Source organism: Scyliorhinus torazame, chromosome 26 (genome assembly GCF_047496885.1).
Source record: "Scyliorhinus torazame isolate Kashiwa2021f chromosome 26, sScyTor2.1, whole genome shotgun sequence".
Lineage (NCBI taxonomy): Eukaryota > Metazoa > Chordata > Chondrichthyes > Carcharhiniformes > Scyliorhinidae > Scyliorhinus > Scyliorhinus torazame.
The window spans coordinates 9,440,978-9,464,517 of record NC_092732.1 but is presented as its reverse complement, the minus strand read 5'-3'; positions in this window follow the sequence as shown (position 1 = coordinate 9,464,517).

The window sequence follows — 23,540 nt, the reverse complement described above, 5'->3', positions numbered from 1 at the left end:
ACGGAATGGACATGGAGTAGAAAGCGGGGGATGGAGGGGAATGGGGGAAGGCGGGGAAACGTGAAGGGGAAGGGAATGGGGATAGAGGGGATGGGGCGAATGAGGGGAATGGGAGGCTAAGACGGGATAGGGGAGGGGAAGTGTGGGAAGTTGGCCAACGGGGGGAGTAGGGGAATGGGGAAGGAGTGGAATTGCTGGAGGAGGGGAATGGGGAATGAGGGGAATGGGGAAGGAGGGGAATGGTGGAAGGAGGGAATGGGGGGAGCGGAATGGAGGGAGGAGGGGAATGGGGGAAGGAGGGGAATGGGGTAAGGAGGGGAATGGGGGAAGTAGGGAGGAGGGGCAGGTCAGAAGAAGAGGAATGGGGAAGGCGGGGAATGGGGAAGGAGTAGAAATGTTAAGGAGGCGAATGTGGGAAGGAGAGGAATAGGGGAGGAGGGGAATGGGGGGAGGAGTTGAATGGGGAGGGAGGGAATTGGGTAGGAAGAGAATGAGGGAAGGAGTGGAATGGGGAGGAGGGTAATGGGGGTGGAGTAGGGGAATGGGGTTGGAGGGGAATGGGGAAGGAGGGGAATGGGGGAAGGAGGGGAATGGGAAAGGAGGGTAATAGCGTGTGGAGGGTGAATGGGGGAAGGAGGGGAATGGGGACCGAGTGGAATGGGGATGGAGGGAATGGGGGAAGGAGGTGAATGGGTAATGATGGGAATGGGAAAGGAGGGGAATGATGGGAATGAGGGGAATGGGGAGGAGGGGAATGGGTGAGGAGGAGAATGGTGGGATGGAGGGCAATGGGTTGGAGGAGGGGAATGGGGATGGAGGGGAATGGGTAAGGAGGGTAATAGCGTGTGGCTGTGATAGGGGGTAGGAGGGGATTTGGGGAGGATGAGGGGAATGGAGCGGGCAATGGGGAGGAGAGGAATGACGACCGAGTACAATGGGGATGGAGGGGAATGGGGGAAGTTGAATGGGGAATGAAGGGAATGGGAAAGGAGTGGAATGGTGGGAAGGAGGGGAATGGGGTGATATGGGGAATGGAGGAGTAGGAGAATTGGGGAAGGAGGGGAAAGGGGGACGGAGGGAAATGGTGGGAAGGAGTGAAAAGCGGGAAGGAGGCGCATGGGGGAATGAGGGGAATGGGGGAAGGAGGGAAATGGTGAAGGACGGGAATATGGAAGGAGTGGAATTTGCGGAGGAGAATTAGGTACGAGGGGAATGGATAAGGAGGGGACGGGGGAGGAGGGGAATGGGGAAGGAGGGGTATGGAGGAGAAGGGGAATGGAGGAAGGAGGGGAATGGTGAAAGTATGGGAATGGGGGAATGAGGGGAATAGTGGCAGGAGGGGAATGGGAAGTGAACGGACTGGACAAGGAGTGGAAAGCGCGGGATGGAGGGGAAGGCGGGAAGGCGGGGAAACGGGGAGGGGAATGGAATGGGGATAGAGGGGAATGGGGCGAAGGAGGGGGATGGGAGGCTAAGACGGGAAAGGGGAGGGGAATTGTGGTAAGTTGGACAACGGGGGGAGTAGGGGAATGGGGAAGGACTGGAATTGGTGGAGGAGGGGAATGGGGAATGAGGGGAATGGGGAAGGAGGGCAATGGTAGAAGGAGGGGAATGGGGGGGGGGCGGAATGGAGGGAGGAGGGGAATGAGGGAAAGGAGGGGAATGGAGGAAGTTGGGAGGAGGGGCAGGTCAGAAGGAGAGGAATGGGGAAGGCGGGGAATGGTGAAGGAGTGGAATTGTTAAGGAGGTGAATGTGGGAAGGAGGGGAATAGGGGGAGGAGGGGAATGGGGGAAGGAGTGGAATGGGGAGGGAGGGAATGGCGTAGGAAGAGAATGAGGGAAGGAGGGGAATGGGGAGGAGGGGAATGGGTGAGGAGCGGAATGGGGGGATGGAGGGCAATGGGGGTGGATGAGGGGAATGGGGATGGAGGGGAATGTGGAAGGAGGGGAATGGGGAAGGAGGGGAATGGGTAAGGAGGGTAATAGCTTGTGGAGGGGGAATGGGGGAAGGAGGGGAATGGGGACCGAATGGAATGGGGATGCAGGGGAATGGGGGAAGGAGGTGAATGGGGAATTAAGGGAATGGGAAAGGAGGGGCATGATGGGTAGAAGGGGAATGGGGAGGAGGGGATTGGGTGAGGAGCGGAATTGGGGATGGAGGGCAATGGGGGAAGGAGGGGAAGGGGTAAGGAGGGTAATAGCGTGTTGATGGGAAATGGGGGTAGGAGGGAATTTGTGAAGGGGGAGGGGTATGGGGCGGGGAACGGGGAGGAGAGGAATGAGGACCGAGTGTTGAATGGGGATGGAGGGGATTGGGGGAAGGAGGTGAATGGGGAAAGAGGGGAATATGGAAGGAGTGGATTTTGCGGAGGGGAATTAGGTAGGAGGGTACTGGGTAAGGAGGGGAATGGGGAGGAGGGGAATGGGGAAGGAGGGAAAATGGGACGAAGGGGAAAGGTGGGCAGGAGTGAAAATGGGGAAGGAGGCGCATGGGGGAAGGAGGGGAATGGGGAGGAGGGGAATGGGGAAGAAGGGGTAGGGAGGAGAAGGGGAATGGACGGAGGAGGGAAATAGTGGGAGGTTGGGAATGGGGGAATTAGGGGAAGGGGGAAGGAGGGGAATGGGGCAGGAGGGGAATGGTGGAAGGAGGGGAATGTGGGGGTGAAGCGATTTGGAGGAGTTGGTGAATGGTAGGAAAGAGGGGAATGAAGGACGAGGGGAATGGGGAGAGGAGGTGAATGGGGGAAGAAGGGGAATGGGGGAGGAGGGGAATGGGGGAAGGAGGGGAATGGAGGGAGGGGAATGGAGGGAGGAGGGGAATGGGGGAAGGAGGGGAATTGGGTAAGGAGGGGAATGGGGGAAGTTGGGGAGGTGGGGGAGGTCAGAAGGAGAGGAATCGGGAAGGTGGGGAATGGTGAAGGAGTGGAATTGTTAAGGAGGTGAATGTTGGAAGGAGGGCAATGGGGGAGGAGGGGAGTGGGGAAGGAGGGTAGTGGGGAAGGAGGGAATGGGTTCGGAAGGGAATGATGGAAGGAGGAGAATGGGGTGGACGGGAATGGGTGAGGAGCGGAATGGGGGGATGGAGGGTAATGGGGGTGGAGGAGGGAATGTGGATGGAGGGGAATGGGGAAGGAGGGGAATGGGCAAGGAGGGTAATAGCGTGTGGATGTGATAGGGGATTTGGGGAGGAGGAGGGGAATGGAGCGGGCAATGGGGAGGAGAGGAATGACGACCGAGTACAATGGGGATGGAGGGGAATGGGGGAAGGAGTTGAATGGGGAATGAAGGGAATGGGAAAGGAGTGGAATGGTGGGAAGGAGGGGAATGGGGTGATATGGGGAATGGAGGAGTAGGAGAATTGGGGAAGGAGGGGAAAGGGGGACGGAGGGAAATGGTGGGAAGGAGTGAAAAGCGGGAAGGAGGCGCATGGGGGAATGAGGGGAATGGGGGAAGGAGGGAAATGGTGAAGGACGGGAATATGGAAGGAGTGGAATTTGCGGAGGAGAATTAGGTACGAGGGGAATGGGTAAGGAGGGGACGGGGGAGGAGGGGAATGGGGAAGGAGGGGTATGGAGGAGAAGGGGAATGGAGGAAGGAGGGGAATGGTGAAAGTATGGGAATGGGGGAATGAGGGGAATAGTGGCAGGAGGGGAATGGGAAGTGAACGGACTGGACAAGGAGTGGAAAGCGCGGGATGGAGGGGAATGCGGGAAGGCGGGGAAACGGGGAGGGGAATGGAATGGGGATAGAGGGGAATGGGGCGAAGGAGGGGGATGGGAGGCTAAGACGGGAAAGGGGAGGGGAATTGTGGTAAGTTGGACAACGGGGGGAGTAGGGGAATGGGGAAGGACTGGAATTGGTGGAGGAGGGGAATGGGGAATGAGGGGAATGGGGAAGGAGGGCAATGGTAGAAGGAGGGGAATGGGGGGGGGGCGGAATGGAGGGAGGAGGGGAATGAGGGAAAGGAGGGGAATGGAGGAAGTTGGGAGGAGGGGCAGGTCAGAAGGAGAGGAATGGGGAAGGCGGGGAATGGTGAAGGAGTGGAATTGTTAAGGAGGTGAATGTGGGAAGGAGGGGAATAGGGGGAGGAGGGGAATGGGGGAAGGAGTGGAATGGGGAGGGAGGGAATGGCGTAGGAAGAGAATGAGGGAAGGAGGGGAATGGGGAGGAGGGGAATGGGTGAGAAGCGGAATGGGGGGATGGAGGGCAATGGGGGTGGATGAGGGGAATGGGGATGGAGGGGAATGGGGAACGAGGGGAATGGGGGAAGGAGGGGAATGAGAAAGGAGGGTAATAGCGTGTGTTGGGGGAATGGGGGAAGGAGGGGAATGTGGACCGAGTGGAATGGGGATGGAGGGAATGGGAGAAGGAAGTGAATGGGGAATGAAGGGAATGGGATAGGAGGGGCATGATGGGAAGGAGGGGAATGGGGAGGAGGGGAATGGGTGAGGAGCGGAATGGGGGGATGGAGGGCAATGGGGTGGAGGAGGGGAATGGGGTTGGAGGGGAATGGGGAAGGAGGGGAATGGGGCAGGAGGGGAATAAGGGAAGGAGGGGAATGGGGGGGTGGAGGGGATTTGGAGGAGTTGGTGAATGGTGGGAAAGAGGGGAATGAAGGTCGAGGGGAATTGGCAGAGGAGGTGAATGGGCAGAGGGGAATTTGGAGGTAGTGAATGGGGAAGGAAGGGATTGGGGGAAGGAGGGGAATGCGGTGGATGGGAAAAGCGGAAGGAGGGTAATGTGGAAGGAAGGGCATGGGGTTGGAGGGGAATGGGGGGAAGGAGGGGAAAGGGGGAAGGAGGGGAATGCGGAGGATGGGAATAGCGGAAGGCGGGTAAAGTGGAAGGAAGGGAATGGGGTTGGAGGGGAATGGAGAAGGAGGTGAATGGGGAATGAAGGGAATGGGAAAGGAGGGGAAGTGGGAAGGAGGGGAATGGGGTGAAATGGGGAATGGAGGAGGAGGGGATTTGGGGAAGGAGGGAAAAGGGGACGGAGGGGAATGGTGGGAAGGGGTGAAAAGGGGGAAGGAGGCGCATGGGGGAAGGGAATGGGGGAGGAGGGGAATATGGAAGGAGTGGAATTTGCGGAGGGGAATTAGGTAGGAGGGGAATGGGTAAGGAGGGGAATGGGGAGGAGGGGAATGGTGAAGGAGGGGTATAGAGGAGAAGGGGAATGGAGGAAGGAGGGAAATAATGGGAGGTTGGGAATGGGGTAAGGAGGGGAATGGGGAAGGAGGGGAATGGGGCAGGAGGGAATCGGTTTGGAGGGGAATGGGTGGAAGGAGGGTAACGGGGTGAAGGAGGGGAATTGGGGAGGAGACGAATGGGGGAATGAGGGGAATGGGGAAGGAGGGAAATGGGGGGGTGGAGGGTATTTGGAGGAGTTGGTGAATGGTGGGAAAGAGGGGAATGAAGGACGAGGGGAATGGGGAGTGGAGGTGAATGGGGGCGGAGGGGAATGTGGTAGTAGAGAATGTGGAAGGAAGGGAATGGGTTTGGAGGGGAATGGAGGGAAGGAGGGTAACGGGGCGAAGGAGGGTAATGAGGGAAGGTGGGGCCTAGGGGTTTGAGGGGATTGGCGTTAGAAGTGGAATGGAGGAAGGAGGGGGATTGGGTTGGAGACGAATGGGCGAATGAGGGGAAATGGGGAAGGAGGGAAATGGGGAAAGGAGGGGTATGAGTGTAAGAGGGGAATGGGCGAGGCGGGGAATGGGGCAGGAGGGAAATGGGGGAAGGAGAGGAATGGGGGTGTGGAGGTGATTTGGAAGTGTTGGGGAATAGTGGGAAAGAGGGAATGAAGGATGAGGGGAATGGGGAGAGGAGGTGAATGGGGTCGGAGGGGAATGTGGAAGTAGAGAATGGGGAAGGAAGGGAATGGGGAAGGAGGGGAATGGTGTGAAGGAGGGGAATGGGGGTTTGAGGTGCCTGGGAGGTAGAATGGGAATGGGGGTTAGGAGGGGAATGGGGGAAGGAGGGAAATGGGGGAAGGAGGGGAATGGGGGGTGGAGGGAAATGGGGAGGAGGGAAAGGGGGAAGAGGTGAATGGGGAAGGAAGGGGGTGGGGAAGGAGGGAAATTGGGGAAGGAGGGGAACGGGGAAAGTTGCGGAGGAGGGGGAGGTCAGAAGGAGAGCAATGGGGAAGGCGGGGAATGGTGAAGGAGTTGAATTGTTAAGGCGGGGAATGTGGGAAAGAGGGGAATGGGGGAGGAGGGGAATGGGGGAAGAGGGGAATGGGGAAAGACGGAATGGGTTAGGAAGGGAATGAGGGAAGGACGAAAATGGGGAGGAGCGGAATGGCTGTGGAGCGGAATGGGGGGATGGAGCGCAATGGGGTGGAGGAGGGGAATGAGGATGTAGGGGAATGGGGAAGGACGGTAATAGCGTGTGGCGGGGTAAGGGGGTAGGAGGGAATTTGGGGAGGTGGGGGGGGGGAAATGGGGCGGGGAGTGGGGAGGAGAGGAATGAGTGCCGAGTGGAATGGGGATGGAGGGGAATGGGGAAGGAGGTGAATGGGGAATGAAGGGAATGGGAAAGGAGGGGAAGTGGGAAGGAGGGGAATGTGGTGAGATGGGGAATGGAGGAGGAGGGGATAGGGGAAGGAGGGAAAAGGGGACGGAGGGGAATGGTGGGAAGGGGTGAAACGGGGGAAGGAGGCGCATGGGGGAAGGAGGGGAATGGGGGAGGAGGGGAATATGGAAGGAGTGGAATTTGCGGAGGGGAATTAGGTAGGAGGGGAATGGGTCAGGAGGGGAATGGGGAGAAGGGGAATGGTGAAGGAGGGGTACAGAGGAGAAGGGGAATGGAGGTAGGAGGAAAGTAATGGGAGGTTGGGAATGGGGTAAGGAGGGGAATGGGGAAGGAGGGGAATGGGGCAGGAGGGAATCGGGTTGGAGGGGAATGGGGGAAGGAGGTTAACGGGGTGAAGGAGGGGAATTGGGGAGGAGACGAATGGGGGAATGAGGGGAATGGGGAAGGAGAGAAATGGGGGAAGGAGGGAATGGGGGTAAGAGGGAAATGGAGAAGGAGGGCTGGGTATAGGAGAGAAATGGGGTAAGGACGGGAATGGGGGAAGTTGGGGAGGAGGGGGAGGTCAGAACGAGAGGAATGGGGAAGGCGGGGAATGGTGAAGGAGTAGAATTGTTAAGGAGGGGAATGTGGGAAGGAGGGGAATGGGGGGAGGAGGGGATTAGGGGAAGGAGGGGAATGGGGATGGAGGGCATGAGTGAGGATAGGAATGGGGGGATGCAGGGCAATGGGGGTTGAGGACGGAATAGGAGAGGAGCGGAATTTGCGGAGGGGAATGAGTTAGGATTGGAATGGGTAAAGAGGGGAATGGGGAGGCGGGAAATGGGGAGTTTGGGAATGGGGGAAGGAGGTGAATGGGGAAGTTGGGGAGGAGGGGGAGGTCAGAAGGAGAGCAATGGGGTAGGCGGTGAATGGTGAAGGAGAGGAATTGTTAAGGAGGGGAATGGAGGAAGGAGGGGAATGGGGGGATGAGGGGAATGTGGGAAGGAGGGGAATGGGGAAGGAGGGAATGGGGTTGGAAGAGAATGAGGGAAGGAGGAGAATGGGGAGGAGGGGAATGGGTGAGGAGCGGAATGGGGGGATGTAGGTCAATGGGGGTGGATGAGGGGAATGGGGATGGAGAGGAATGGGCAAGGAGGGGATTGGGGAAGGAGGGGTATGGGTAAGGAGGATAATAGCGTGTGAAGGGGGAAGGGTGGTAGGAGGGAATTTGGGGAGTGGGAGGGATATGGGCCGGGGAATGGGGAGGAGAGGAATGAGGACCGAGTGAAATGGGGATAAAGGGAAATGGGAGAAGGAGGTGAATGGGAAATGAAGGGAATGGAAAAGGAGGGTAATGGTGGGAAGGAGGGGAGTGGGGTGAGATGGGGAATAGAGGAGGAGGGGAATTGGGGAAGTAGGTAAAAGGGGACGGAGGGGAATGGTGGGAAGGAATGAAAAGGGGGAAGGAGGCGCATGGGGGAAGGAGGGGAATGGGGGAGGAGGGGAATATGGAAGGAGTGGAATTTGCGGAGGGGAATTAGGTAGGAGGGGAATGGGTAAGGAGGGGAATGGGGAGGAGGGGAATGGTGAAGGAGGGGTATAGAGGAGAAGGGGAATGGAGGAAGGAGGGAAATAATGGGAGGTTGGGAATGGGGTAAGGAGGGGAATGGGGAAGGAGGGGAATGGGGCAGGAGGGAATCGGGTTGGAGCGGAATGGGTGGAAGGAGGGTAACGGGGTGAAGGAGGGGAATTGGGGAGGAGACGAATGGGGGAATGAGGGGAATGGGGAAGGAGGGAAATGGGGGGTGGAGGGTATTTGGAGGAGTTGGTGAATGGTGGGAAAGAGGGGAATGAAGGACGAGGGGAATGGGGAGTGGAGGTGAATGGGGGCGGAGGGGAATGTGGTAGGAGAGTATGTGGAAGGAAGGGAATGGGTTTGGAGGGGAATGAGGCGAAGGAGGGTAACGGGGCGAAGGAGGGTAATGAGGGAAGGTGGGGCCTAGGGGTTTGAGGGGATTGGGGGTTAGAAGTGGAATGGAGGAAGGAGGGGGATTGGGTTGGAGACGAATGGGCGAATGAGGGGAAATGGGGAAGGAGGGAAATGGGGAAAGTAGGGGAATGAGGGTAAGAGGGGAATGGGCGAGGCGGGGAATGGGGCAGGAGGGAAATGGGGGAAGGAGCGGAATGGGTGTGTGGAGGTGATTTGGAAGTGTTGGGGAATAGTGGGATAGAGGGAATGAAGGATGAGGGGAATGGGGATAGGAGGTGAATGGGGTCGGAGGGGAATGTGGAAGTAGAGAATGGGGAAGGAAGGGAATGGGGGAAGGAGGGAAATGGGGGAAGGAGGGGAATGGGGGGGGTGGAGGGGAATGGGGAGGAGGGAAAGGGGGAAGAGGTGAATGGGGAAGGAGGGGGTGGGGAAGGAGGGAAATTGGGGAAGAAGGGGAACGGGGGAAGTTGCGGAGAAGGGGGAGGTCAGAAGGAGAGCAATGGGGAAGGCGGGGAATGATGAAGGAGTTGAATTGTTAAGGCGGGGAATGTGGGAAAGAGGGGAATGGGGGAGGAGGGGAATGGGGAAGAGGGGAATGGGGAAAGACGGAATGGGTTAGGAAGGGAAAGAGGGAAGGACGAAAATGGGGAGGAGCGGAATGGCTGTGGAGCGGAATGGGGGGATGGAGCGCAATGGGGTGGAGGAGGGGAATGGGGATGGAGGGGAATGGGGAAGAACGGTAACAGCGTGTGGCTGGGTAAGGGGGTAGGAGGGAATTTGGGGAGGTGGGGGGGGGGCGAAATGGGGCGAGGAGTGGGGAGGGGAGGAATGAGTGCCGAGTGGAATGGGGATGGAGGGGAATGGGGAAGGAGGTGAATGGGGAATGAAGGGAATGGGAAAGGAGGGGAAGTGGGAAGGAGGGGAATGGGGTGAGATGGGGAATGGAGGAGGAGGGGATAGGGGAAGGAGGGAAAAGGGGACGGAGGGGAATGGTGGGAAGGGGTGAAACGGGGGAAGGAGGCGCATGGGGGACGGAGGGGAATGGGGGAGGAGGGGAATATGGAAGGAGTGGAATTTGCGGAGGGGAATTAGGTAGGAGGGGAATGGGTAAGGAGGGGAATGGGGCGAAGGGGAATGGTGAAGGAGGGGTACAGAGGAGAAGGGGAATGGAGGTAGGAGGGAAATAATGGGAGGTTGGGAATGGGGTAAGGAGGGGAATGGGGAAGGAGGGGAATGGGGCAGGAGGGAATCGGGTTGGAGGGGAATGGGGGAAGGAGGGTAACGGGGTGAAGGAGGGGAATTGGGGAGGAGACGAATGGGGGAATGAGGGGAATGGGGAAGGAGGGAAATGGGGTAAGGACGGGAATGGGGGAAGTTGGGGAGGAGGGGGAGGTCAGAACGAGAGGAATGGGGAAGGCGGGGAATGGTGAAGGAGTGGAATTGTTAAGGAGGGGAATGTGGGAAGGACGGGAATGGGGGGGAGGGGATTAGGGGAAGGAGGGGAATGGGGATGGAGGGAATGGGTGAGGAGAGGAATGGGGGGATGGAGTGCAATGGGGGTTGAGGACGGAATAGGAGAGGAGCGGAATTTGCGGAGGGGAATGAGTTAGAAGTGGAATGGGTAAAGAGGGGAATGGGGAGGCGGGAAATGGGGAGTTTGGGAATGGGGGAAGGAGGTGAATGGGGAAGTTGGGGAGGAGGGGGAGGTCAGAAGGAGAGCAATGGGGTAGGCGGTGAATGGTGAAGGAGAGGAATTGTTAAGGAGGGGAATGGGGGAAGGAGGGGAATGGGGGGATGAGGGGAATGAGGGAAGGAGGAGAATGGGGAGGAGGGGAATGGGTGAGGAGCGGAATGGGGGGATGTAGGTCAATGGGGGTGGATGAGGGGAATGGGGATGGAGAGGAATGGGCAAGGAGGGGATTGGGGAAGGAGGGGTATGGGTAAGGACGGTAATAGCGTGTGGCGGGGTAAGGGGGTAGGAGGGAATTTGGGGAGGTGGGGGGGAATGGGGCGGGCAGTGGGGAGGAGAGGAATGAGTGCCGAGTGGAATGGGGATGGAGGGGAATGGGGAAGGGGGTGAATGGGGAATGAAGGGAATTGGAAAGGAGGGGAAGTGGGAAGGAGGGGAATGGGGTGAGATGGGGAATGGAGGAGGAGGGGATAGGGGAAGGAGGGAAAAGGGGACGGAGGGGAATGGTGGGAAGGGGTAAAACGGGGGGAAGGAGGCGCATGGGGGAAGGAGGGGAATGGGGGAGGAGGGGAATATGGAAGGAGTGGAATTTGCGAAGGGGAATTAGGTAGGAGGGGAATGGGTAAGGAGGGGAATGGGGAGAAGGGGAATGGTGAAGGAGGGGTACAGAGGAGAAGGGGAATGGAGGAAGGAGGGAAATAATGGGAGGTTGGGAATGGGGTAAGGAGGGGAATGGGGAAGGAGGGGAATGGGGCAGGAGGGAATCGGGTTGGAGGGGAATGGGTGGAAGGAGGGTAACGGGGTGAAGGAGGGGAATTGGGGAGGAGACGAATGGGGGAATGAGGGGAATGGGGGAAGGAGGGAAATGGGTGGTGGAGGGTATTTGGAGGAGTTGGTGAATGGTGGGAAAGAGGGGAATGAAGGACGAGGGGAATGGGGAGTGGAGGTGAATGGGGGCGGAGGGGAATGTGGTAGTAGAGAATGTGGAAGGAAGGGAATGGGTTTGGAGGGGAATGGGGGAAGGAGGGTAACGGGGCGAAGGAGGGTAATGAGGGAAGGTGGGGCCTAGGGGTTTGAGGGGATTGGGGGTTAGAAGTGCAATGGAGGAAGGAGGGGGATTGGGTTGGAGACGAATGGGCGAATGAGGGGAAATGGGGATGGAGGGAAATGGGGAAAGGAGGGGAATGAGGGTAAGAGAGGAATGGGCGAGGCGGGGAATGGGGCAGGAGGGAAATGGGGGAAGGAGCGGAATGGGGGTGTGGAGGTGATTTGGAAGTGTTGGGGAATAGTGGGATAGAGGGAATGAAGGATGAGGGGAATGGGGATAGGAGGTGAATGGGGTCGGAGGGGAATGTGGAAGTAGAGAATGGGGAAGGAAGGGAATGGGGGAAGGAGGGAAATGGGGGAAGGAGGGGAATGGGGGGGTGGAGGGGAATGGGGAGGAGGGAAAGGGGGAAGAGGTGAATGGGGAAGGAGGGGGGTGGGGAAGGAGGGAAATTGGGGAAGAAGGGGGACGGGGGAAGTTGCGGAGAAGGGGGGGTCAGAAGGAGAGCAATGGGGAAGGCGGGGATTGATGAAGGAGTTGAATTGTTAAGGCGGGGAATGTGGGAAAGAGGGGAATGGGGGAGGAGGGGAATGGGGAAGAGGGGAATGGGGAAAGACGGAATGGGTTAGGAAGGGAATGAGGGAAGGACGAGAATGGGGAGGAGCGGAATGGCTGTGGAGCGGAATGGGGGGATGGAGCGCAATGGAGTGGAGGAGGGGAATGGGGATGGAGTGGAATGGGGAAGGACGGTAATAGCGTGTGGCGGGGTAAGGTGGTAGGAGGGAATTTGGGGAGGTGGGGGGGGGAAATGGGGCGGGGAGTGGGGAGGAGAGGAATGAGTGCCGAGTGGAATGGGGATGGAGGGGAATGGGGAAGGAGATGAATGGGGAATGAAGGGAATTGGAAAGGAGGGGAAGTGGGAAGGAGGGGAATGGGATAAGATGGGGAATGGAGGAGGAGGGGATAGGGGAAGGAGGGAAAAGGGGACGGAGGGGAATGGTGGGAAGGGGTAAACGGAGGAAGGAGGCGCATGGGGGAAGGAGGGGAATGGGGGAGGAGGGGAATATGGAAGGAGTGGAATTTGCGGAGGGGAATTAGGTAGGAGTGGAATGGGTAAGGAGGGGAATGGGGAGAAGGGGAATGGTGAAGGAGGGGTACAGAGGAGAAGGGGAATGGAGGTAGGAGGGAAATAATGGGAGGTTGGGAATGGGGTAAGGAGGGGAATGGGGAAGGAGGGTAATGGGGCAGGAGGGAATCGGGTTGGAGGGGAATGGGGGAAGGAGGGTAACGGGGTGAAGGAGGGGAATTGGGCAGGAGACGAATGGGGGAATGAGGGGAAGGATAGAAATGGGGGAAGGAGGGAATGGGGGTAAGAGGGAAATGGAGAAGGAGGGCTGGGTATAGGAGAGAAATGGGGTAAGGACGGGAATGGGGGAAGTTGGGGAGGAGGGGGAGTTCAGAACGAGAGGAATGGGGAAGGCGGGGAATGGTGAAGGAGTAGAATTGTTAAGGTGGGGAATGTGGGAAGGAGGGGAATGGGGGGAGGAGGGGATTAGGGGAAGGAGGGGAATGGGGATGGAGGGAATGGGTGAGGAGAGGAATGGGGGGATGGAGGGCAATGGGGGTTGAGGACGGAATAGGAGAGGAGCGGAATTTGCGGAGGGGAATGAGTTAGGAGTGGAATGGGTAAAGAGGGGAATGGGGAGGCGGGAAATAGGGAGTTTGGGAATAGGGGAAGGAGGTGAATGGGGAAGTTGGGGAGGAGGGGGAGGTCAGAAGGAGAGCAATGGGGTAGGCGGTGAATGGTGAAGGAGAGGAATTGTTAAGGAGGGGAATGGGGGAAGGAGGGGAATGGCGGGATCAGGGGAATGTGGGAAGGAGGGGAATGGGGAAGGAGGGAATGGGGTTGGAAGAGAATGAAGGAAGGAGGAGAATGGGGAGGAGGGGAATGGGTGAGGAGCGGAATGGGGGGATGTAGGTCAATGGTGGTGGATGAGGTGAATGGGGATGGAGAGGAATGGGCAAGGAGGGGATTGGGGAAGGTGGGGTATGGGTAAGGAGGATAATAGCGTGTGAAGGGGGAAGGGTTGTAGGAGGGAATTTGGGGAGTGGGAGGGATATGGGCCGGGGAATGGGGAGGAGAGGAATGAGGACCGAGTGAAATGGGGATGAAGGGAAATGGGGGAAGGAGGTGAATGGGAAATGAAGGGAATGGAAAAGGAGGGGAATGGTGGGAAGGAGGGGAGTGGGGTAAGATGGGGAATAGAGGAGGAGGGGAATTGGGGAAGTAGGTAAAAGGGGACGGAGGGGAATGGTGGGAAGGAATGAAAAGGGGGAAGGAGGCGCGTGGGGGAAGGAGGAGAATGGGGGAAGGAGGGGAATGGGGAAGGAGGGGTATATGGAAGGAGTGGAATTTGCGGAGGGGAATTAGGTAGCAGGGGAATGGGTAAGGAGGGGAATGGGGAGGAGGGGAATGTGGAAGGAGTGGTATGGAGGAGAAGAGGAATGGAGGAAGGAGGGGAATAATGGGAGGTTGGGAATGGGGGAAGGACGGGAATGGGGAAGGAGGGGAATGGGGCAGGAGGGGATTGGGGGAAGGAGGGGAATGGGGGTGCAGGGGATTTTGAGGAGTTGGTGAATGGTGGGAAAGAGGGGAATGAAGTACGAGGGGAATTGGCAGAGGAGGTGAATGGGACGGAGGGGAATTTGGAAGTAGTGAATGGGGAAGGAAGGGATTGGGGGAAGGAGGGGAATGCGGTGGATGGGAATAGCGGAAGGAGCGTAATGTGGAAGGACGGGAATGGGGTTGGAGGGGAATGGGGGAAGGAGGGGAAAGGGGGAAGGAGGGGAATGCGGTGGATGGGAATAGCGGAAGGAGGGTAATGTGGAAGGAAGGGAATAGGGTTGGAGGGGAATGGGGGAAGGAGGAGAAAGGGGGAAGGAGGGGAATTGGGGAGCAGTCGAATGAGGGAATGAGGGGAATGGGGGAAGGAGGGAAATGGTGGGGGGTGGAGGGTATTTGGAGGAGTTGGTGAATGATGGGAAAGAGGGGACTGAAGGATGAGGGGAATGGGGAGAGGAGGTGAATGGGGGCGGAGGGGAATGTGGTAGTAGAGAATGTGGAAGGAAGGGAATGGGTCTGGAGGGGAATGGGGGGAAGGAGGGTAACGGGGTGAAGGAGGGTACTGAGGGAAGGTGGGGCCTAGGGGTTTGAGGGGATTGGGGGTTAGAAGTGGAATGGAGGAAGGAGGTGGATTGGGTTGGAGACGAATGGGGGAATGAGGGGAATGGGGGAAGGAGGGAAATGGCGGAAGGAGGGGAATGAGGGTAAGAGGGGAATGGGCGAGTCGGGGAATGGGGATGGAGGGGAATGGGGAAGGACGGTAATAGCGTGTGGCGGGGTAAGGGGGTAGGAGGGAATTTGGGGAGGTGGGGGGGGGGGAATGGGGCGGGGAGTGGGGAGGAGAGGAATGAGTGCCGAGTGGAATGGGGATGGAGGGGAATGGGGAAGGAGGTGAATGGGGAATGAAGGGAATTGGAAAGGAGGGGAAGTGGGAAGGAGGGGAATGGGGTGAGATGGGGAATGGAGGAGGAGGGGATAGGGGAAGGAGGGAAAAGGGGACGGAGGGGAATGGTGGGAAGGGGTAAAACGGGGGAAGGAGGCGCATGGGGGAAGGAGGGGAATGGGGGAGGAGGGGAATATGGAAGGAGTTAAATTTGCGGAGGGGAATTAGGTAGGAGGGGAATGGGTAAGGAGGGGAATGGGGAGAAGGGGAATGGTGAAGGAGGGGTACAGAGGAGAAGGGGAATGGAGGTAGGAGGGAAATAATGGGAGGTTGGGAATGGGGTAAGGAGGGGAATGGGGAAGGAGGGGAATGGGGCAGGAGGGAATCAGGTTGGAGGGGAATGGGGGAAGGAGGGTAACGGGGTGAAGGAGGGGAATTGGGGAGGAGACGAATGGGGGAATGGGGAAGGAGAGAAATGGGGGAAGGAGGGAATGGGGGTAAGAGGGAAATGGAAAAGGAGGGCTGGGTATAGGAGAGAAATGGGGTAAGGACGGGAATGGGGGAAGTTGGGGAGGAGGGGGAGGTCAGAACGAGAGGAATGGGGAAGGCGGGGAATGGTGAAGGAGTGGAATTGTTAAGAAAGGGAATGTGGGAAGGAGGGGAATGGGGGGAGGAGGGGATTAGGGGAAGGAGGGGAATGGGGATGGAGGGAATGGGTGAGGAGAGGAATGGGGGGATGGACGGCAATGGGGGTTGAGGACGGAATAGGAGAGGAGCGGAATTTGCGGAGGGGAATGAGTTAGGAGTGGAATGGGTAAAGAGGGGAATGGGGAGGCGGGAACTGGGGAGTTTGGGAATGGGGGAAGGAGGTGAATGGGGAAGTTGGGGAGGAGGGGGAGGTCAGAAGGAGAGCAATGGGGTAGGCGGTGAATGGTGAAGGAGAGGAATTGTTAAGGAGGGGAATGAGGGAAGGAGGGGAATGGGGGGATGAGGGGAATGTGGGAAGGAGGGGAATGGGGAAGGAGGGAATGGGGTTGGAAGAGAATGAGGGAAGGAGGAGAATGGGGAGGAGGGGAATGGGTGAGGAGCGGAATGGGGGGATGTAGGTCAAAAGGGTGGATGAGGGGAATGGGGATGGAGAGGAATGGGCAAGGAGGGGATTGGGGAAGGAGGGGTATGGGTAAGGAGGATAATAGCGTGTGAAGGGGGAAGGGTGGTAGGAGGGAATTTGGGGAGTGGGAGGGATATGGGCCGGGGAATGGGGAGGAGAGGAATGAGGACCGAGTGAAATGGGGATGAAGGGAAATGGGGGAAAGAGGTGAATGGGAAATGAAGGGAATGGAAAGGAAGGGAATGGTGGGAAGGAGGGGAGTGTGGTGAGATGGGGAATAGAGGAGGAGGGGAATTGGGGAAGTAGGTTAAAGGGGACGGAGGGGAATGGTGGGAAGGAATGAAAAGTGGGAAGGAGGCGCATGGGGGAAGGAGGTGAATGGGGGAAGGAGGGGAATGGGGAAGGAGGGGTATATGGAAGGAGTGGAATTTGCGGAGGGGAATTAGGTAGCAGGGGAATGGGTAAGGAGGGGAATGGGGAGGAGGGGAATGTGGTAGGAGTGGTATGGAGGAGAAGGGGAATGGAGGAAGGAGGGGAATAATGGGAGGTTGGGAATGGGGGAAGGACGGGAATGGGGAAGGAGGGGAATGGGGCAGGAGGGGATTGGGGGAAGGAGGGGAATGGGGGGTGGACGGGATTTGGAGGAGTTGGTGAATGGTGGGAAAGAGGGGAATGAAGGACGAGGGGAATTGGCAGAGGAGGTGAATGGGGCGGAGGGGAATTTGGAAGTAGTGAATGGGGAAGGAAGGGATTGGGGAAGGAGGGGAATGCGGTGGATGGGAATAGCGGAAGGAGCGTAATGTGGAAGGACGGGAATGGGGTTGGAGGGGAATGGGGGAAGGACGGGAAAGGGGGAAGGAGGGGAATGCGGTGGATGGGAATAGCGGAAGGAGGGTAATGTGGAAGGAAGGGAATGGGGTTGGAGGGGAATGGGGGAAGGAGGAGAAAGGGGGAAGGAGGGGAATTGGGGAGGAGTCGAATGAGGGAATGAGGGGAATGGGGGAAGGAGGGAAATTGGGAGGGTGGAGGGTATTTGGAGGAGTTGGTGAATGGTGGGAAAGAGGGGACTGAAGGAAGAGGGGAATGAGGAGAGGAGGTGAATGGGGGCGGAGGGGAATGTGGTAGTAGAGAATGTGGAAGGAAGGGAATGGGTCTGGAGGGGAATGGGGGGAAGGAGGGTAACGGGGTGAAGGAGGGTACTGAGGGAAGGTGGGGCCTAGGGGTTTGAGGGGATTGGGGGTTAGAAGTGGAATGGAGGAATGAGGGGGATTGGGTTGGAGACGAATGGGGGAATGAGGGGAATGGGGGAAGGAGGGAAATGGCGGAAGGAGGGGAATGAGGGTAAGAGGGGAATGGGCGAGTCGGGGAATGGGGCAGGCGGGGAATGGGGGAAGGAGGGGAATGGGGGGGTGGAGGTGATTTGGAAGTGTTGGGGAATGGTGGGAAAGAGGGAATGAAGGACGAGGGGAATGGGGAGAGGAGGTGAATGGGGGCGGAGGGGAATGTGTTGGATGGGATTAGCGGAAGGAGGGGAATATGGAAGGAAGGGAATGGGGGTTGAAGGGGAATGGGGGAAGGAGGGTAATGGTGTGAAGGAGGGGAGTGGGGGTTTGAGGTGCCTGGGAGGTTGGATGGGAATGGGGGTTAGGAGGGGAATGGGGGAAGGAGGTGAATGGGGAAGGAGAGGAATGGAGTGAAGGAGAGGAATGGGGAAGGAGGGAAATGTGGGAAGGAGGGGAATGGGGAGGTGGAGGGGAATGGGGAGGAGGGAAAGGGGGAAGAGGTGAATGGGGACGGAGGGGGTTTGGAAGGAGGGAAATAGGGGAAGGAGGGGAACGGGGGAAGTTGGGGAGGAGGGTGAGGTCAGAAGGAGAGCAATGGGGAAGGCGGGGAATGGTGAAGGAGTTGAATTGTTAAGGCGGGGGATGTGGGAAAGAGGGGAATGGGGGAGGAGGGGAATGGGGGAGGAGGGGAATGGGAAAGAACGGAATGGGTTTGGAAGGGAATGAGGGAAGGAGGAGAAACGGGAGGAGGGGAATGGGTGAGGAGCGGAATGGGGTTGAAGGGCAATGGGGGTTGATGAGGGGAATGGGGTTGGAGAGGAATGGGCAAGGAGGGGATTGGGGAAGGAGGGGTATGTGGAAGGAGGATAATAGCGTGTGAAGGGGGAAGGGTGGTAGGAGGGAATTTGGGGAGGGGGAGGGAAACGGGCCGGGGAATGGGGAGGAGAGGAATGAGGACCGAGTGGAATGGGGATGGAGGGGAATGGGGGAAGGAGGTGAATGGGGAAGGAGGTGAATGGGTGGAGGAGGGGAAATGCGAAGGAGGTGATTGGGGGAAGGCAGGGAAAGGCGAAGGAGGAGAATGGGCGGTAGGCGTGAAAAAGGGGGCGGAGCGGCATCGGGGAAGGAGGTGAATAGTGGGAGGAGAGGAATTTGGGAAGGAGGATAGAAAATAGAACATAGAACAATACAGCGCAGTACAGGCCCTTTGGCCCACGATGTTGCACCGAAACAAAAGCCATCTAACCTACACTATGCCATTATCATCCATATGTTTATCCAATAAACTTTTAAATGCCCTCAATATTGGCGAGTTCACTACTGTAGCAGGTAGGGCATTCCACGGCCTCACTACTCTTTGCGTAAAGAACCTACCTCTGACCTCTGTCCTATATCTATTGCCCCTCAGTTTAAAGTTCTGTACCCTCATGCCAGCCATATCCATCCGCGGGAGAAGGCTCTCACTGTCCACCCTATCCAACCCCCTGATCATTTTGTATGCCTCTATTAAGTCTCCTCTTAACCTTCTTCTCTCCAACGAAAACAACCTCAAGTCCATCAGCCTTTCCTCATAAGATTTTCCCTCCATACCAGGCAACATCCTGGTAAATCTCTTCTGCACCCATTCCAAAGCCTCCACGTCCTTCCTATAATGCGGTGACCAGAACCGTACGCAATACTCCAAATGCGGCCGTACCAGAGTTCTGTACAGCTGCAACATGACCTCCCGACTCCGGATCTCAATCCCTCTACCAATAACGGCCAACACTCCATAGGACTTCTTCACAACCCTATCAACCTGGGTGGCAACTTTCAGGGATCTATGTACATGGACACCTAGATCCCTCTGCTCATCCACACTTTCAAGAACTTTACCATTCGCCAAATATTCTGCATTCCTGTTATTCCTTCCAAAGTGAATCACCTCACACTTCTCTACATTAAACTCCATTTGCCACCTCTCAGCCCAGCTCTGCAGCTTATCTATATCCCTCTGTAACCTGCTACATTCTTCCACACTATCGACAACACCACCGACTTTAGTATCGTCTGCAAATTTACTCACCCACCCGTCTGCGTCTTTCTCTAGGTCATTGATAAAAATGACAAACAGCAACGGCCCCAGAACAGATCCTTGTGGTACTCCACTTGTGACTGAACTCCATTCTGAACATTTCCCATCTACTACCACCCTCTGTCTTCTATCAGCTACATAATTTCTGATCCACATCTCTAAATCAACCTCAATCCCCAGCCTCCGTATTTTCTGCAATAGCCTACCGTGGGGAACCTTATCAAACGCTTTGCTGAAATCCATATACACATCATCAACTGCTCTACCCTCGTCTACCTGTTCAGTCACCTTCTCAAAGAACTCAATAAGGTTTGTGAGGCATGACCTACCCTTCACAAAGCCATGCTGACTATCCCTGATCATATTATTCCTATCTAGATGATTATAAATCTTGTCTCTTATAATCCCCTCCAAGACTCTACCCACTACAGACGTGAGGCTCACCGGTCTATAGTTGCCGGGGTTGTCTCTGCTCCCCTTTTTGAATAAAGGGACCACATTTGCTGTCCTCCAGTCCTCTGGCACTATTCCTGTAGCCAATGATGACATAAAAATCAAAGCCAAAGGTTCAGCAATCTCTTCCCTGGCCTCCCAGAGAATCCTAGGATAAATCCCATCAGGTCCCGGGGACTTATCTATTTTCAGCCTGTCCAGAATTGCCAACACCTCTTCCCTACGTACCTCAATGCCATCTATTCTATTAGCCTGGGGCTCAGCATTCTCCTCCACAACATTATCTTTTTCCTGAGTGAATACTGACGAAAAATATTCATGTAGTATCTCGCCTATCTCTTCAGACTCCACACACAATTTCCCATCCCTGTCCTTGACTGGTCCTACTCTTTCCCTAGTCATTCGCTTATTCCTGACATACCTATAGAAAGCTTTTGGGTTTTCCTTGATCCTTCCTGCCAAATACTTCTCATGTCCCCTCCTTGCTCGTCTTAGCTCTCTCTTTCGATCCTTCCTCGCTACCTTGTAACTATCCATCGCCCCAACCGAAACTTCACACAGGATAATGGGGGAATGAGGGGAATGGGGGTGGAGTAGAATGGGGAAGGAGGGGAATGGGGAAGATGGGGAATGAAGGGCATGGGAAAGGAGTGGAATGGTGGGAAGGATGGGAAATGTGGGAAGGAGGGGAATGGGAATGAAGGGAATGGGGAAGGAGTGGAATGGGGGAAGGAGCGGAATGGTGGGAAGGATGGAAATGGGGGAAGGAGGGAAAGGAGGAGAATTGGGGAACGAGGAGATAGGCGAAGGTGGGCAATGGGGAAACGGGAGAAATGTGGGACGGAGTTGAATGGGGGGAAGTAGGGAAAAGGTGGAAGGAGGGGAATTGGCGAAGGAGGGGAATAGTGGGAGAAGGGGAATGGCGGAAGGAGGGGAATGGGAGGAAGGAGGGGAATGGACGAAGGAGGGGAATGGTGGAAGGAGGGGAATGGGGCAGGAAGGGAATGGGGGAAGGAGGTGAATGGGGAAGGAGGAGAATGGAGGGTAGGAGGGGAATGGCGGGAAGGAGGGCAATGGGGAAGGAGGGAAATGGGTAAAGGAGAGGGATGTTGGAAGGAGGGGAATGGGAAGGAAGTGAATGGGGGAAGGAGGGGAATGCCGGGAAGGAGAGCAATGGGGAGGGGGAAGTAGCGGGTGGAGGGGAATGGGGGGAAGAGTGAGAAGAGTGACGGAGGGGAATAGGGTGAAAGAGGGGAAGGCGGAAAGTAGGGGAATGGGGGAGGTTGTGGAATGGGGAGGTGGGGAATAGTGGGAGGAGGGGAATGGGGGAAGGAGTGGATTGGGGGAGAAGATGAATGGACGAGGAGACGAATGGTGGAATGAAGGGAATGGGGGTAGGAGGGGAATGGGGAAGGAGGGGAATGGGGGGTGGAGGGGAATGGAGAGGGGAGGGAAACGGGGGACTGAGGAAATGGGGAATTAAGGGAATGGGTGGATGAGGGGAAATGCGAAGCAGTGGAATGGGAGGACGGAGGTACAAGTGGAACGCAGGGGTATGGGGGGAAAGTTAGAAAATGGGGGAGGGGCATGGGGAAAGGAGGGGAATGGGGACGGAGGGGACTGGGGAAGGGGAATGGAGGGAAGGAGGGGAATAGGCAGAAGGAGGGGAATTTGGGGAGGAGGGGAATGGAGGAAGGAGGGGAATGGGGAAAGGAGGGGAATGGAGGGAAGGAGGAGAATGGGAGAAGGAGGGGAAATGGGAGAGGTGCAATGGGGGAAGTAGGGGAATGGGGGATGGAGAGGAATGGCGGTGAAGGAGGGGCATGGGGAAGGAGAGTTTGGGGAAGGAGGGCAATGGTATGAAGGAGGGAAACTGAGGGAAGGCGTGAAATTGTGGGAGATTGGAAATGGGGCGGGGGAGGAGGAGAATGGGGAAGGAGGGGAATGGGTGGAGGAGGGGAAATGCAAAGGAGGTGATTGAGGGAAGGAGGGGAATTGGGGGAAGGATGGAAATTGTGGGAGGGTGGAAATGGGGGGAGGAGGAGAATGGGGTAAGGAGAGGAATGGGGAAGGAGGGGTTGGGGAGGAGGGAAATGGGGGGAAGGATGGGAATCGGGGGAAGGAGGGAAATTGTGGGAGGTTGGGAATGGGGGATGAGGAGAATGGGGGGAAGTAGGGAAAAGGGGTAGGAGGGGAATTGGCGAAGGAGGGGAATAGTGGGAGAAGGGGAATGGCGGAATGAGGGGAATGGGAGGAAGGAGCGTAATGGACGGAAGGAGGAGAATGGGGGAAGGAGGAGAAAGGAGGGTAGGGGGGAAAAGAGGGAAGGAGGGCAATGGGGAAGGAGGGCAATGGGTGAAGGAGGGGGATGTGGGAAGTAGGGGAATGGGAAGGAAGGGATTGGGGAAAGGAGGGGAATGGCGGGAAGGAGAGTAATGGGGAGGGGGAAGTAGCGGGTGGAGGGGAATGGGGGAAGATTAGAATGGGGGAAGGCGGAATGGGGGAAGGAGGGGATAAGTGGAGGGGAAATGCGGAAAGAGGGGATTGGGGGAAGGAGGGGAATGGGGAAGGAGGGGATTGGGGGAAGGAGTGGAGTGTGGTGATGGAGGGTAATGGGGAAGGAGGGGAAAGGGGGAGGAGGTGAATGGGGGAGGAGACGAATGGTGGAAGGAAGGGAATGGGGGAAGGAGGGGAATGGGGAGGAGGGGAATGGGGGGTGGAGGGCCATGGGGAGAGGAGGGAAACGGGTGACTAAGGGAATGGGGAATGAATGGAATGGGTGGATGAGGGGAAATGCGAGCGAGTGGAATTGGGGGAAGGAGGTAAAAGGGGGACGGAGGGGTATGGGGGAAAGTGAGAAAGGGGGAGGGACATGGGGGAAGGAGGGGAATGGGGGAAGGAGGGGAAGGGGAAGGCGAATGGAGGGAAGGAGGGGAATAGGCTGAAGGAGGGGAATGGGGGCAAGGAGGGGAATGGGGGAAGGTGGGGAAATGGGGGAGGTGGAATGGGGAAGTAGGGAAATGGGGGAAGGAGGGGAATGGTGGGGAAGGAGGGGAATGGGGAAGGAGAGTTTGGGGAAGGAGGGCAATGGGGTGAAGGAGGGAAATTGAGGGAAGGCGTGAAATTGTGGGAGTTTGGAAATGGGGGAGGAGGAGAATGGGGGGAGGAGGGGAATGGGTGGAAGAGGGGAAATGCGGGGGAGGTGATTGGTGGAAGGAGGGGAATTGGGGGAAGAATGGCAATTGTGGGAGGTTGGAAATGGGGAAAGGAGCAGGATGGGGAAGGAGGGGGACGCGGAAGGAAGGGAATAGCGTGTGGATGGGAGTGGGAGGTAGAAGAGAATTGAGGGGACAGGAGGGGAATGTGGAGGGGAATTGGGAGGAGGGGAATGGGGGAAGGAGTGGAATGGAGGATGAGGGGATTGTGGGAATGCGGGGATTGGGGGAAGATGGGGAATGGGGGATGAGGGGAATGGAGAAGGCGGGGAATTGGGGGAAAGAAGAGAAAGGGAGAAGGAGGCGGATTGGGGAAGGTGCGGTTAGGCGAAGGTGGGGAACGGGAGGATGGAGGGAAATGGGGACGGAGGGGAATGGGGGAAGGAGGGAAAAGGGGAAAGTAGGGGCAAGGGGGAAGGAGGGGATTGAGGGAAGGAGGGGAATGGAGGAAGAGGGGAATGGGGAAAGGAGGGGAATGGGGGAATGGGGGGGGAAAAGGGGGAAGGAGGGGAATCAGGGGAAGGAGCGGAACTGGGGGCGGAGGAATTGTCGAAGGTGTGGAATGGGGAAGGAGGGGAATGTGAGGAAGAGGTGAATGGGGGCAGAAGGGGAAAAGGGAGTGGAAATCCGGAAAGAGGATAATGGGGGATGGAGGCGAATGGGGGAA